Source organism: Bos indicus x Bos taurus, chromosome 28 (genome assembly GCF_003369695.1).
Source record: "Bos indicus x Bos taurus breed Angus x Brahman F1 hybrid chromosome 28, Bos_hybrid_MaternalHap_v2.0, whole genome shotgun sequence".
Classification (NCBI taxonomy): domain Eukaryota; kingdom Metazoa; phylum Chordata; class Mammalia; order Artiodactyla; family Bovidae; genus Bos; species Bos indicus x Bos taurus.
Window position 1 is genome coordinate 7186146 of NC_040103.1, and position 15262 is coordinate 7201407.

Genomic DNA, 15262 nt, shown 5'->3' on the forward strand with positions numbered 1-15262 from the left:
TGATGGGCTGGAGTCCATGGGATCACAAAGAGTCAGACACAACTGAATAACTAACACACTTTGCTTTCACAAAAATGAAATGCAGGGCAAAGGTCCAGCCCTGGAAGGAAGTGTCTCGAGGCAGAGTTTCCTCCTATCCTCCTCCCGGACCCGCCCCTCTCCAGGGGTGCCTGCCTCCCCCTCTCTGCATCTCTGGTATGGCTTCTGCCTCCCTGTCCTGTGCAACCCAGTCCCTCGGCTTCCTTGCACTTGCGCCCCAGAGTGGCAGCCTCAGTCCCTAAATTGACCTGGTCTTTTCAGCTTTGCTCCCACACCTGACTTCTGCCTGATTCTAGAAGGAATTTAATGTAACATGTGTATCACTGTTCCAGGCCGCTGCAGCCAGGGGCTCTGAGGTCTTGCATCTCTCATCCTCCGGCCACAGAAGGCCATGTTCTCTAGGGCATGTGAACCATGAGGCAGGCTTGGACTTGAGACCTTTTGCTGAAGTGCCTGCACCTGGACAAACCTCTCCTCCAGCAACAACAACCACAAAAAACCTGTATGGGACTAAAAATAACTGTGCACATGCACAGTTAGGGCAAATTATGACAGAGGATACACAATAAACCAAAAAATCCCAATTGCCATTTTTGAAGAGCCTGAAGCAAAAGTATCATGTCAGGAGGAAAAGCAGGGTACTGCACATGACCCCTCACACAGCACCTCCTAGTTCAATTCCATTCAGTCTCTCAGTCGTGTCTGTCTCTTTGTGACCCCGTGGACTGTAGCACACCAGGCCTCCCTGTCCATCACCAACTCCCGGAGCTTGCTCAGACTCATGTCCTTTTAGTCGGTGATGCCATCCAACTATCTCATCCTCTGTCGTCTCCTTCTCCTCCTGCCTTCAATCTTTCCCAGCATCAGGGTATTTTCCAAGGAGTCAGTTCTTTGCATCAGGTAGCCAAAGTATTTGAGTTTCAGCTTCAGCATCAGTCCTTCCAGTGAATATTCAGGACTGATTTCCTTTAGGATTGACTGGTTGCAGTCCAAGGTGCAGTTCAAGCTCTGCCTAGATCAGATCAGATCAGTCCTTCAGTCGTGTCCGACTCTTTGCGACCCCATGAATCGCAGCACGCCAGGCCGCCCTGTCCATCACCAACTCCCGGAATTCACTCAAACTCATGTCCATCGAGTCAGTGATGCCATCCAGCCATCTCATCCTCTGCCGTCCCCTTCTCCTCCTTCCCCCAATCCCTCCCAGCATCAGAGTCTTTTCCAATGAGTCAACTCTTCGCATGAGGTGGCCAAAGTACTGGAGTTGCAGCTTTAGCATCATTCCTTCCAAAGAAATCCCAGGGCTGATCTCCTTCAGAATGGACTGGTTGGATCTCCTTGCAGTCCAAGGGACTCTCGAGTCTTCTCCAACACCACAGTTTAAAAGCATCCATTCTTCGGCGCTCAGCCTTCTTCACAGTCCAACTCTCACATCCATACATGACCACAGGAAAAACCATAGCCTTTACTAGACGGACCTTTGTTGGCAAAGTAATGTCTCTGCTTTTGAATATGCTATCCAGGTTGGTCTAAGGGGGTGGGCAAACCATCGAAGCTACTCCTCTGGCCCAACCCCTGGACATACTCCTTCCTTCACCCTGTGTAAGGAACAAGCTTGCCCAACCTCAGGGAGCCAACAAGCAAGAGAACCTGTTGTTTGTCCCTGCTTCCCTCTGGCCTCTAGTCAATTTCTATTGATTAAGGAGGCCAAAAACTCTGGTTGGTATAAATGGAGAGGAGATGACAGCCTCTTTGGAATACCTTGTCCCGCCACCCACACATACAGCATCTACACCGGGGTCCCCGACCTCGAGATTCTAATGCCTGATGATCTGAAGTGGAGCTGATATAATAATAATTGAAATAAAGTGCACAATAAATGTAATGCTTGAATCATTCTGAAACCATCCTCCTTCCCCAGTCCATGGAAAAATTGTCTTCCAAGAAATCAGTCCCTGGTGCCAAAAAAGTTGGGGACCGCTGGTGAAAGGTTGTTGTTGAATCATGCGAAGACACCAGGATTCTTGGCCCCTGGAGGAGAAGAATTCAATCCGGGGCCAGAGACGAGGCTTGATCGCTCAGAGCTTTTGTGTAATTAAGTTTTATTAAAGTATAAAGGAGATAGAGAAAGCTTCTGACATAGGCATCAGAAGGGGGCAGAAAGAGTACCCGCTTGCTAATGTTAACAACGAAGTTATATAATCCAAAGAATGTCTGGAGGTTGTAAAGACCTCATCAGACCTACTCCCATAATTTACATTTTAAGATAACCCTGTCCTCAGGCAAGATACATCCTTGTAAAGACCAGGTCTACTCCCATAATTTACATTTTAAGATAACGGAAGGTTGAATCCAAAGACTGTCCTTAGGCAGGATACATTATTGTTATATAATCCTAAGGAATGTGGAAAAATAAAAAAAGTTTGTCCTTTCTTCCTCCTTGAGAATTCCAGACCCCTCTCTCCTTGGGGACCCCTAGACTCCCTATCAACCTGCCTAGGAAATGACTCTCTCACTGGTACATGGGGTCAGAACCTGGAGCGTGTCGCTGTCTAGGACAGGGCTGCCTGCCCATGTCTCCCTTGTGTGCTGTGAGCCCCTAGGAGTCACCTCCATGACTTCCTGGGCTCCCAACCCCTCCAGTTACACAGCCAAACATTTCCTGTGTAAGCCATAATGTGAAAACCTGGGAAACCATACACATGACAGATTTACCTTATTCTTCCATGGGCATAAAAGACTATGAAGACCCAAAAGATGTGAGAGTAGGGCCTGAAAGAGATATTTGTAAGCCTATCATCAGAGCTGCATTATTCACAGTCGCTAAGGGGTAGAAGCAGCCCAGGTGTGCATCAATGGATGAATGGCTACATATGGTAAATACATGTAGTGGAGTATTATTCAGCCTTCAAAAGGGAATGAAATTCTGATACAGGTTACAAGTTGGATGAACCTTGAAGACATTATACTAATGAAAAAAGCCAGTCACAGAGGACAAATATTAACTGATTTCACTAATATGAGGTAGCTAGCATAGTCAGACTCAGAGAGACAGAAAGGAGAGTGGTGGTTCTTAGGGACCAGGAATGAGGAGTCATTGTTCAATGGGTACAGAATTTCAGCTTTGTAACATTATTCAAAAGTTCTGGAGGTTGAAGGTGATAGATAATGGTCGTTCCACAATGTGAATGCACTTAATGCCACTGAACTTAGAAATGGTCCAAATGGTACATTTTATATTATGTATCATTGACTCCAGTAAAAAAAAGACTATGAAGATTAATATATGTGAAATTAAAAGGTTAAACCTTTCAGGAGAGGTTAATGTTTCTTCCAGAACATTATAAACATGAGTTGGGGTGGGGGTTGGAGGATTTGAGAGATTTTTTTTTTTCTAGAAAGAATACAAACTACAACTCGTTCCACCCTCTCCACCCCTACTACGCAGATTTCAAGAACTGGGATGAGCTGCGACAAACCAAGGAAGGATCCATGAACAGAAACTCTTGGGAAGGGGTTCTTCCTGATGGAACCGTGGGGTGGCTTTGGGAAACAGGCTCCATTTTTGCTCCCACTGGGGGGATTGTCTGCCCTCTGGAGGACGGTCTGGAAAGAACTAAGGAATTCTTCTACCTTTGCTCCTTGAAGGAATATAAAAGTAAAACGAAGATGGAAGGCACAAAGAGGATATGGGGGCTCCACCACTCCAGCCCTTCCCTCTCAGGATGTGGACATAGGAATCCAGCTGCAGTGCAGATCCGGAGCTTCTCCTTACCTGGGCTGTCACGGATAAAGAGAATGCAGAGATAGGAAGCTGTGGTTAGAGACCTACCTCCATAGAACAAGGGTGTTTCCAGACCTAGCCAATGATACATGGCATGGAGTTCTTTATCTTCAGTTTTGAATATAAATGATTTATTCTAAAACTAGAATGTGGTTGTAGTTGTACAGTCTTACAAATATGCCAACATTTCGTAAATTGTATACATCAAACAGGTAAATTTTATGATACATGAATTATATGTCAGTCGAGTGGTTTATGAAATGGTTGCCTCACAAAATGATTTAAAATGTCTTTGCCAAAATCTTACAAGTATAAAGGGCATTCGTGGGGTGGTTGGCTTGGCTTTGGCTGCCCAGCCTCTGGTCCTTGTTGGAAGCAGCCTTTTGCTATTGTTGCAGGAGCTGAAGGGAGCAGAGTCTCCATCTCAGATGCCAGCATCCAGTGGAGAGGGAGAGGGAGAGAACTGAACTTGGCCAGTGGGCTGCAGTCTCCCAGGGCTTGGCCAGACCCCGAGGAACAGCCCGAGAAAGGCTTGCTGACCGGTCAGTCCCCAGGTCTCTCCCATTCCTCCTTTTTCCAAACAGGTCCTTTGGATACATACAGTCCCAAAGAGCCTTCCAAAAAATCCTATTCTGTTTAAGACAGCAAGATGCAATTCTGTTGCTTGAGTTCAAGAACTCTGAATAATATGTGGGAGAAAAGTAGAATACTCAAAGAAAAATTGGACTTTTATTTGGGGGTTGTTTGTTTGTTTTGACTTTCTGGTACTCACATTTCTTGAATCTGGGCTCATTATGGCCAAGCAGGACTCCTTGATCAAACTGCTTTAAAGAATGGATGAGAATGATTCATAAGAAATACACCCACAATATATAAACAAAGAGGGTTTTAAAGTTTTTCACAGCGCTTAAAATACATTTAAAAAAATTTTTAAAGAATAGTATTTGTCTTACATATTTCTTATATATTTTAGCATCGTCAAAATCTTGAGAAAGTCATTTTCTCGAGTTAGAATGGTGCTAAACTTCAGCTAAGGTAAATCTCTAAATTATCAAAAAGTGTGTTACTAGAATCATAACAAATGAAATCTTACGAATGCTATGTATTATGATGGATTGTAAATTTTAACTCTCAACAACCAAAAAAAATGTGAAGTTTTTTCTCATAGGTTTTCTGTTAAAACTAGATTTTTTCTCATAGGTTTTCTGTAAAAAATGAGGAATACCCATGGAGCCACAAGCCAGCAAGAAGTGCATGCATACTCCGGCAGCAGTGGCAGTATAGTGGTGGCCTCTGACACATGACAGGGAGCCCAGAGGGAGCCACAGGCCCAGCAATCTCACTAAGAAGGGCTGGAGGGAGCCTCCAGGCACTTCCTCCCTGAGAGTGACAGGCACCCAGAAGAAGGGACTCTGAAATAAGAAAAAAATTAGAACTTAAAAAAAAAAATCTCCTGATGGAAATTTCAGGAGTTCCCGGTGTTTATACCCCATCTATTAATAGTAACTCCACAAGAGACCCGCTGGCCCCCTAATATTTTTTAGGAATCTACGCTATGCTAATGACGTGGGGAATCTCAGAGGCTAGGGACAGACAAGAGTCAAAGGCCATGCTTGTGTGCACATACAGCAGTGCCTATGAGGGGAAAATTTAGGTATAAATAAAGAAATGCTGTTGTTATATCACTGTGGTGGTCTTTTTCAACATACACATGATACGTTATCAGGGATTAGAGTTTGATGTTTTTTATGCCCCTGACCACCCTTTCGTGGTACCTTCATTTATGGGGACTGCAAACTCAGTTACACCAAGGAGATGTACTTGCATTCACTCCTCACTCCCTGTTAGCTGATTTCATCCCGTTAGTGAGAAAACTCCATGTATGATGTACCTGCCTTTGTAATCTGGAGTGTGCAGAGCGGGCAGCCTTGTGGGGATGCTGACAGCCTGGCACTTATCAAGGATTTTGCAAAATATCTATACCGTGTAGATAGCCCTGCTGAATGGTACTGCTTGAGATGTTGGATTGCCTCAAGAACCTCATGTGTGAGTGTGTGCGCAAGCATTTGCCACATTTACTGTGGGCTTTTGATGAGCACATCTTTCCAACCAATTAGGCTATTTCTATTTTTTTATTTTGTTTATGTAAAATATTCATGCAAACTAATCACTACATAATAATCACTAATGTTTAAAATGATACCGTTTAGATTAGACATGTACTTATTCACCTGGGCTTCCCTGATAGTACAGAGGTAAAGAACCTGCCTGCCAATGCAGGAGACACAAGAGATGTGGATTTGATCCCCAGGTTGGGAAGATTCCCTGGAGGAGGAAATGGCAACCCACTCCAGTATTCTTGCCTGGAAAATCCCATGAACAGAGGAGCCTGGTGGCTTACAGTCCATGGGATCACAAAGAGGCGGACGTGACTGAGCACATACTTGTCTACCTACAGCCTGATGACTTTCTTCAATCTTTTATTGCATGCAATCACCATTTAGGGTGGATCTGGCGTCTTTCTCTAAAGCTTAATTTTTTTAAATACAAACTTACCATTAGCACTGATTTAAAGTCCAGAGCACATTTGGACATTTAGCTGCCCCCAGACCTGGTATTATTGCATCAAAAGCATTAACACATTACTTTGGCCTGAATTTCTTATATTTTCTAACATTTAATTTCCTGTCTTTTTTTAGCAGAGTGAAAAATGCTAAGTTACTGTTCAGCAGTCTCAGCTACCTATTCTCTCAGATCCTTTATTGTCTCTTGCTAATGAGTATTGAGTGAAATGAAATTCTAGTGAATTCTAGGCTTTTTTCTGTTGTATTTTGCTTGGTGTTTCTATAAAACCTTAGAGAATAACCCACGGTCTGCCATCTTTTCCCATGCAGGACAAACGCTGCTAGGATTTCAGATGCCAAGAGGTCACTTACAGAAAATCTGACCGGGACTTCCAAGTAGGTGATGAGTGACAGCATTCTGAGGTCAGGGACAGTGAGCAGGCATCTGCTTCTTAAGTGCCAACTGTTAGAATCCATCATAATACATAGACTGCAGTGAAACCTGGTCCCCAGCGTCGTCAAGGATATGTTTGTGAAAGTGACTTACAACCTGCAGAATGTTCTATGGCTTTATTAAGTAATTATCAAGGGACTTTCACAAGACCATATGGCTGGGAGGGGCCAAGCAGATTGCCTTGTCCCCCAGGACTTGCCTGTGGGGAGACTGCTCAGAGAGAAAGGCTCTTAGGACAGACTTCTCTGCTGAGTGATTCTGTCTATGGCCCTTTTGGAAGAAAAGTCTCCTGAGACTTTCAAAGACTTCAATAAGCATGAAAGCCCTGTAGACTAAACATTTTCTACATAAGTTTCCTTCTGATATGGCTTTCTAATTAAAGTCAATGATAGGTTTTTTTTGTCTTGTCTCCAAATACAGTCACTCCACCTAGCAATAGTAGAATACACGTTCTTCCCCAATGCACATGGTCCATTGGACAGACCACATACTAGGCCACAAAAAAGTCTCCATAAATTTAAAAGATTGAAATCGTACAAACTATCCTTTCTGACCACAGTGGAATGAAACGAGAAATCAATAACAGAAAGAAACTTAAAAACTCACAAATTTGTGGGAATTAAACAGCACATGCCCAAGCAACCAATGCATGAAAAAAGAGATCACAAAGGAAATTAGCAAACACTTAGAAACAAATAAAAACAAAAAATACCATACCAGAACTTTTGGGATGCTGCAAAGGCAATGCTCAGAGGGAAATTTATAGCTGCACATGCATTCATTAAAAAAAGAAAAAGATCTTAAGTCAATAACCTCACTTTAGTCAGCAGGGAAAAATATAAAGAAGGGAAACTAAACCCAAAGCTAATGGAAGGAAGGAATAATAACTATTACAGTGAAAATAAGTAAAATTGTTATTTATTGTTTAGTCACTAAGTTGTATCTGACTCTCTTGCAAGCCCCTGAACTTCAGCCCACCAAGCTCCTCTATCCATGGAATTTCCCAGGCAAGAAGACTGGAATAGGTTGCCATTTCCTTCTCCAGGGGATATTCCTGACCCAGGGATCAACCTGCATCTCTTGCATTGGCAGGTGGATTCTTTACCACTGAGCCACCAGGGAAGCAATAAATAAAATAGAGAATATAAAAGCGATAGAATCAACAAAACTAAAAATTGGTGTTGTGTTTTTTAAGATCAATAGTGTTAACAGATCTTTAGCTAGACTGACAAAGACAAAAAAGAGAGAGGAAACTCAACTAAAATCAGAAATGACAGGGTGGAACATTACTAGTGAGCTTCAGTTCAGTTCAGTTCAGTCACTCAGTCATGTCCGACACTTTGCGACCCATGAATCGCAGCACGCCAGGCCTCCCTGTCCATCACCAACTCCCAGAGTTTACTCAAATTCATGTCCATCATGTCAGTGATGCCATCCAGCCATCTCATCCTCTGTCGTCCCCTTCTCCTCCTGCCCCCAATCCCTCCCAGCATCAGGGTCTTTTCAAATGAGTCAGCTCTTCGCATCAGGTGGCCAAAGTATTGGAGTTTCAGCTTCAGCATCAGTCCTTCCAATGAACACCCAGAACTGATCTCCTTTAGGATGGACTGGTTGGATCCCCTTGCAGTCCAAGGGACTCTCAAGAGTCTTCTCCAATACCACAGTTCAAAAGCATCAATTCTTCTGCACTCAGCTTTCTTTATAGTCCAACTCTCACATCCATACATGACCACTGGAAAAACCATAGCCTTGACTAGATGGACCTTTGCTGACAAAGTAATATCTCTGCTTTTTAATATGCTGTCTAGGTTGGTCATAACTCTCCTTCCAAGGAGTAATTGTCTTTTAATTTCATGTTTTATGGCTGCAATCACCATCTGCAGTGATTTTGGAGCCCCCAAAAATAAAGTCAGCCACTGTCTCCACTGTTTCCCCATCTATTTGCCATGAAGTGATGGGACCAGATGCCATGATCTTAGTTTTCTGAATGTTGAGCTTTAAACCAACTTTTTCACTCTCCTCTTTCACTTTCATCAAAAGGCTCTTTAGTTCTTCTTCACTTTCTGCCATAAGGATGGTGTCATCTGCGTATCTGAGGTTATTGATATTTCTCCTGGCAATCTTGATTCCAGCTTGTGGTTCATCCAGCCTAGCATTTCTCATGATGTATTCTGCATATAAGTTAAATAAGCAGGTTAGAAACCTAAATATAAGAGCAAAAACCTTAGAATGCTTAGGAGAAAAGACACATTCTTATAAACACACAATTACCTTCATCAACTCAAAAAGGAATAGAAAATCTCAACAGAGGTTGAATTAAGTAATAAAAAAAACCTCTCAGCAAAGAAAAGTCCAGGACAAGAATGGCTTCACAGCTGTAGTCTACCAAACATTTGACAAATACCAGTCTTTACCAAGCTCTTCCTATAAATAGACAAAATAAGAATACACCTTAACTTTTTCTATTAGGCCAGAATTATTCTGGTACCAAAGTCAGATAAAGATATCACAAGAATAGATCAATATCCCCTATGATATTCATTCAAAAATCCTCACAAAATACTAGTGAACCAAGTCCAACAATACATTAAAAGGATTATACACTATGAACAAGTGAAATTAACCTTTGGAATACAAGGATAATTCAACATAAGAGAAATAATCATTGTGATATATCACATTAATAGAACAAAGGAGAAAAATGCACGTGATCATCCCAATCGATGCAGAGAAAGAATTTCACAAAATCTAACATCCTTTCATGATTTAAAAAAAAAAAAAAAAAAACACTAAGAAAACTAGGGATAGAAAGAAACTTCCTCAATACAATGAATATTATTTATGAAAAACTCATGGCTAACATCATGCCTAATGGTGAAAGACTGAAAACTTTCTTCCTAAGATCAGGAATAAGACAAGGATCACTGGCTTTGCCACTGCTGTTCAACATTGTAATGGAATTTCAAGCCAAAGCAACTGGACAAGAAAAAAGAAAAGATGTCTAAATTGGAAAGGAAAAACTAAAACTATCTCTATTTTCAGATGACATGATCCTATATACAGAAAATTCTAAAGAATTCACAGAAAAGGTACTAGAGCTAACAAATGAATTCAACAAAGTTGCAGGGTACAAGATCAACACACAGAAATCAACTGTGTTCTGATTTCTGCAATAAAAAACCCATGAGAGAAATCTAGAAAGCAAGCCCATCTACCAATGGCACCAATAAATAATTAAAATACCTAGAAGTAAATTTAACCAAGGATGTGAAAGACTTGTACGTTTAAAACTATAAACATTGCCCAAAAAAGTTAGAGACCTAAGTAAATGGAGGAATATCATATGTTCATGGATTGCAAGATTTAACACTGTTTAAGATATCAGTACTATCCAAAGTGATATATGGATTCAAGCCACTTCCTATCAAAACTGCAATAGCCTTTATTTTTTTCAGATTTGAAAAAACTAATCTTCAAATTCTTATGGAATTTCAAAAGACCCAAATAGCCAAAACAATCTTGAAAAACAAAATCAGAAGACTCACACTTCCTGATTTTAAAACTTACTTCAAAGCTATAATTAAAACAGTGTGGTACTGGCATGAGGATTGACATATAGACCAATGGAATGGCAATGAGATCCAGAAATAAACCCAAATATTTATGATCAATTAATTTTTGACAAGAATGCCAAGCACATTCAATTGGCAAAGATCAGTCTCTTTATCAAATAGTCCTGGGACAACATGCAAAAAATGAAGTTCAAACCCTATCTTATGCCATACACAAAAATTAGCTCAGAATGGATCAGATGCCTCAATATATGAGCAAAAAAATCTTAAAAGTTTTAAAAGATGAGAGTAAATCTTCATGACTTGAATTTGACAATGACAGCAAAAGCATGAGACACAAAAGAAAATACAGTAAGTCGAACTTCTTCAAAATCAAAAATTTTGTGCACCAAAGTACACTATCAAGAAAGTAAAAACTACAACCTAGAGAATGGGAGAAAAACATATTTTTCTTGACCACACTGCACAACATGAGAGATCTAGTCCCCCAAGCAGGGTTCAAACCTGCACCCTTTGTGGTAGATGCACAGTCTTAACCACTGGACCACCAGGGAAGTCCCCAAAACGGGAGAAAATATTTAAGACTCACATTGCTGACAAGGATCTCATAATCAGAATACATAAAGAACTCCTAACACTCAATATTAAAAAGATAAAAATAACTAATTAAAAGAAGCAAAGGGGACTTGAACAAACATTTCTCCAATGAAGATATACAAACGGTCAGTAAGGACATGAGAAGATACTCAGCATTACTAAACATTAGGGAAAAGCAAGTCAAAAGCAAGGCACCACTTCATACCTACTAGGATGACTATAATAATTATACATATATATATATAAGTATACTGCTGCTAAGTCGCTTCAGTCGTGTCCGACTGTGTGACCCCATAGACGGCAGCCCACCAGGCTCTTCCATCCTTGGGATTCTCCAGGCAAGAACACTGGAGGGGGTTGCCATTTCCTTCTCCAATATATAAGTGTATATATGTATATATATGTGTGTGTGTGTATATATATATATTTCTTAAATACAAAACGGAGAAGGCAATGGCACCCAACTCCAGTACTCTTGCCTGGAAAATTCCATGGATGGAGGAGCCTGGTAGGCTGCAGTCCATGGGGTCGCTAAGAGCCGGGCACGACTGAGCGACTTCACTTTCACTTTTCACTTTCATGCATTGGAGAAGGAAAGGGCAACCCACTCCAGTGTTCTTGCCTGGAGAATTCCAGGGACAGAGGAGCCTAGTGGGCTGCCATCTATGGGGTAGCACAGAGTCAGACACGACTGATGCAACTTAGCAGCAGCAACAGCAGCAGCAAATACAAAACGAAGTGTTGATGAGTATGTGGGGAAACTGAAACTCTTATACACTGCTGGTAGAAAGATAAAATGGTACAACTGCTGTGGAAAAGTTTCCTAGTTTCCCAACAATCTAAACATAGTATTACCATGTGTGTGTATATATTAATTGCTCAGTCATGTCTGACTCTTTGTGATCACATGGACTGTAGCCTGCCAGGTTCTTCTGTCCATGGAATTCTCAGTCAAGAATACTGGAGTGGGTTGCCATTTCCTTCTCCAGAGGATCTTCCCAACCCAGGGACTGAACCTAGGTCTCCTGGATTGCAGGCAGATTCTTTATCATCTGAGCCACCAGGGAAGCCCAAGAATTACCAGATGACCCAGCAATTCCACTTCTAGGTATAGATTCAAAATAACTGAAAACAGGAATTTGAACAGATACTTGCATACCAATGTTCACTACAGCATTATTCACAATAGTCAAAAGGCAGAAGCAATCCAAGTGTTTATCAAAATATGAAAATGGATGAACAAAATAATATGCAGACATAAACTATGTTTTATGAAATATTATTCAGCCACTGAAAAGGTATGAAGTTCTGATGCATGCTACAAAATGAATAAATCTGGGAAATATTGTGCTAAGTGAAATAAGCTGGTCACAAAAGGACAATACTGTATTATTCCACTTTTATAAGGAAACTGGAATATTAGGTATCCCAAAGATTTGCTGTCATAAACTTAGAAGTAGACTGGCGATTATTAGGGCCAAAAGTAGGGACATTAGTCAGTTCTAGTCCCAAAAGTAGATTAGAGATTATTAGGGCCCAGGAGGGAGAGAAGGAAATTGAGGAGTTATTGCTTAATAGGTACAGAGTTTTTGTTTGGAGTGAAAAGTTTTAGAAATACTGGTGGTGATGGTTGCAGAAACACTGGTGGTGTTTCTGGTGGTGATGGTTACAGAACAACTCGAATGTAATTAATGACACTGATTTGCTTGGATAAAGTTGTAAATTTTGTTGTATTTATTTTACCACTTTAAAAAAAAACAAAACATTGAGCTATGGATGGAGACAGAATCTGGTAGGTAATATATAGGTCATATATCCAGGGAATAGATGGGGTGGGACTAAAACTGACTAATCGCCCAGAAAACAAAAAGCCCAGGGAGACTTCAGAGAGAAGATACCACTTAAGTGGGCATTTTCAAGGTAAATAAAGTGGGAGAAGACTACTAAAAGCAGAGGGAAGAGCAATATTTATGGTAGAAGATAATGTTAGAGAGGTAGGGCATAATCATGAGTATTAATCCACCTTTACCTGATGATACAGAAACTGGGACCAGAAGGAGCTTATGCAAAAAACACCAGTAGGGAGATGTGCCTTCTTCACCAAGCACCACGGTGGAACTCTAGGCAGGAGCAGACAGCAGACATCTGCTAAAAACTTACAAAGAGTGGAGCTGGGGGCCATCACAAGCTGTCAGAGCCGCAAAGGCAGACTGGTCCTAGAATCCCATCTGGGGCTGCTACATGGGCGCTGTGCTCATAAAAGTAGCTAATGGACTTGAGAGTGGCCGCTTTCAACACAGAAATGTGACTAGATCAATCGAGCAAGCAAAGAATCAATAAGGAAGGCAGCTCCCTGGCCAAAGTCTGGCAGAGAGAGTTCCGTGAGGACTTCTGATGGAAAGTCAACAAGCAGAAAATTCAACTAAAAATAGAAACTCTTTTAACTTTTATGGGAACTCGGAAGTGTATACTACACGGATGATTTTACTAACATTAGAATTAATTAATAATAGATGTTTGCAGGAAGCAGTACATATTTCCAAACAACTCAACCATAGGGAATCTTGAGACTCTTTTAGGCTTTTATCAAGTTATTTAATACTTCACTTTTGATGAAGAAATTGATTCTAAAAAATTCTGTGTATATGAAAGCTCACATTTACTCTTTGATCTGTACTCGTCTGTGACTCTCATGTATGAATCTGGAAACTGTTCTAAACATTTACTAATAAAACTGAAAACTAAAGTGATTCTTCATCATTTATGGTGTTTTGATGTAATGCATTACTTTTGATGCTGTGTGTTCACTCGCTTCTGTCGTGTCTGATTCTTATGACCCTATGGACTGTAGCCTGTCAGGGTCCTCTGTCCATGGGATTTTCCAGGCAAGAATATTAGACTGGATTGCCATTTCTTTCTCCAGGGCAGCTTCCTGACCCAGGGATTGAACCCAGGTCTCCTGAACTGCAGGCAGATTCTTTACCAACTTAGCCAAGGATTACTTTTGAGGGTCTATTAATTAAATTCAATATTTGATACAGTTCCAGCTTTACAGCAGCAACAAGAAATAGCAGCAATCACATTGTTTTACAGTTTCTGTCTGGTCTACACCAGGCATCTGAGCACCCCCTACAGTGAGAAAGCAGGAAAGATTATTCAGATCTGTTTTGGGAACATGTCTACAGGTATTACAATATGTCTCACTCACTACCTTGGTTACTGAAAAACTCTTCTGAGGCAAAGCACATCATCTCCAGAAAGGCCTTTTTGAAATTCAAAGTCAGAATCTGCAAAGAGTAATCCCCTGAGCTCATGAAATGAGAGTGAAAGTCACTCAGTCCTGTCTGACTCTTTGTGACCCCATGGGACTCTCCAGGCCAGAATTCTGGAGTAAGTAGGGCTTTCCCTTCTCCAGGGGATCTTCCCAACCCAGGGATCAAACCCAGGTCTCGCACATAGGAGGTGGTTTCTTTACCAGCTGAGCCACAAGGGAAGCCCAAGAATGCTGGAGTAGGTAGCCTATCCCTTCTCCATTGGATCTTCCAGACCCAGGAATCCAACTGGGGTCTCCTCCATTGCATGCGGATTACCAACTGAACTATCAGGAAAGCCAATTGTCAGTAGATTCTATATATTTGTTTTAATACTGAGTATTTTATATGATTCCACTTTCTCTTCTTTCCTAGTATATCAGTTATACTTATTTTTTTTTTAACTTTTGTTAGTGGTTGCCCTAGACTCTGTAATATACACTTAAAACTAACCCAACCACTTTCAGATAACACTGTACCATGTCACATGTAGTGTGAGTACATTATAATAAGATAATCCTAATTTTATTTATATATAAAATTATGCATAAACATGGGCTTCCCAGGTGGTGCAGTGGTAAAGAATCCACCTGCCAATGCAGAAGATGCAAGAGACGTGGGTTCCATCATTGGGTCAGGAAGATCCCCTAGAGTAGGAAATGGCAACCCACTCCAGTATTCTTGCCTGGAAAATTCCAGAGGAGCCTGGAGGGTTACAGTCCATGGGGTTGCAAAGAGTTGGACACAACTGAGCTACTGAGCACACACACACACACATACATAAACATATATAGATACATACACATAAAAAGATACATAAGCATACATAATCGCATGCCTTGTTATTATTTTAATAAATGTATCCATTAGATCAATTAGAAATAAAATAAAAGTTTTATTTTACTTTCCCTTATTCCTTTTCCAAAGCTCTTCCTTTCTTTATG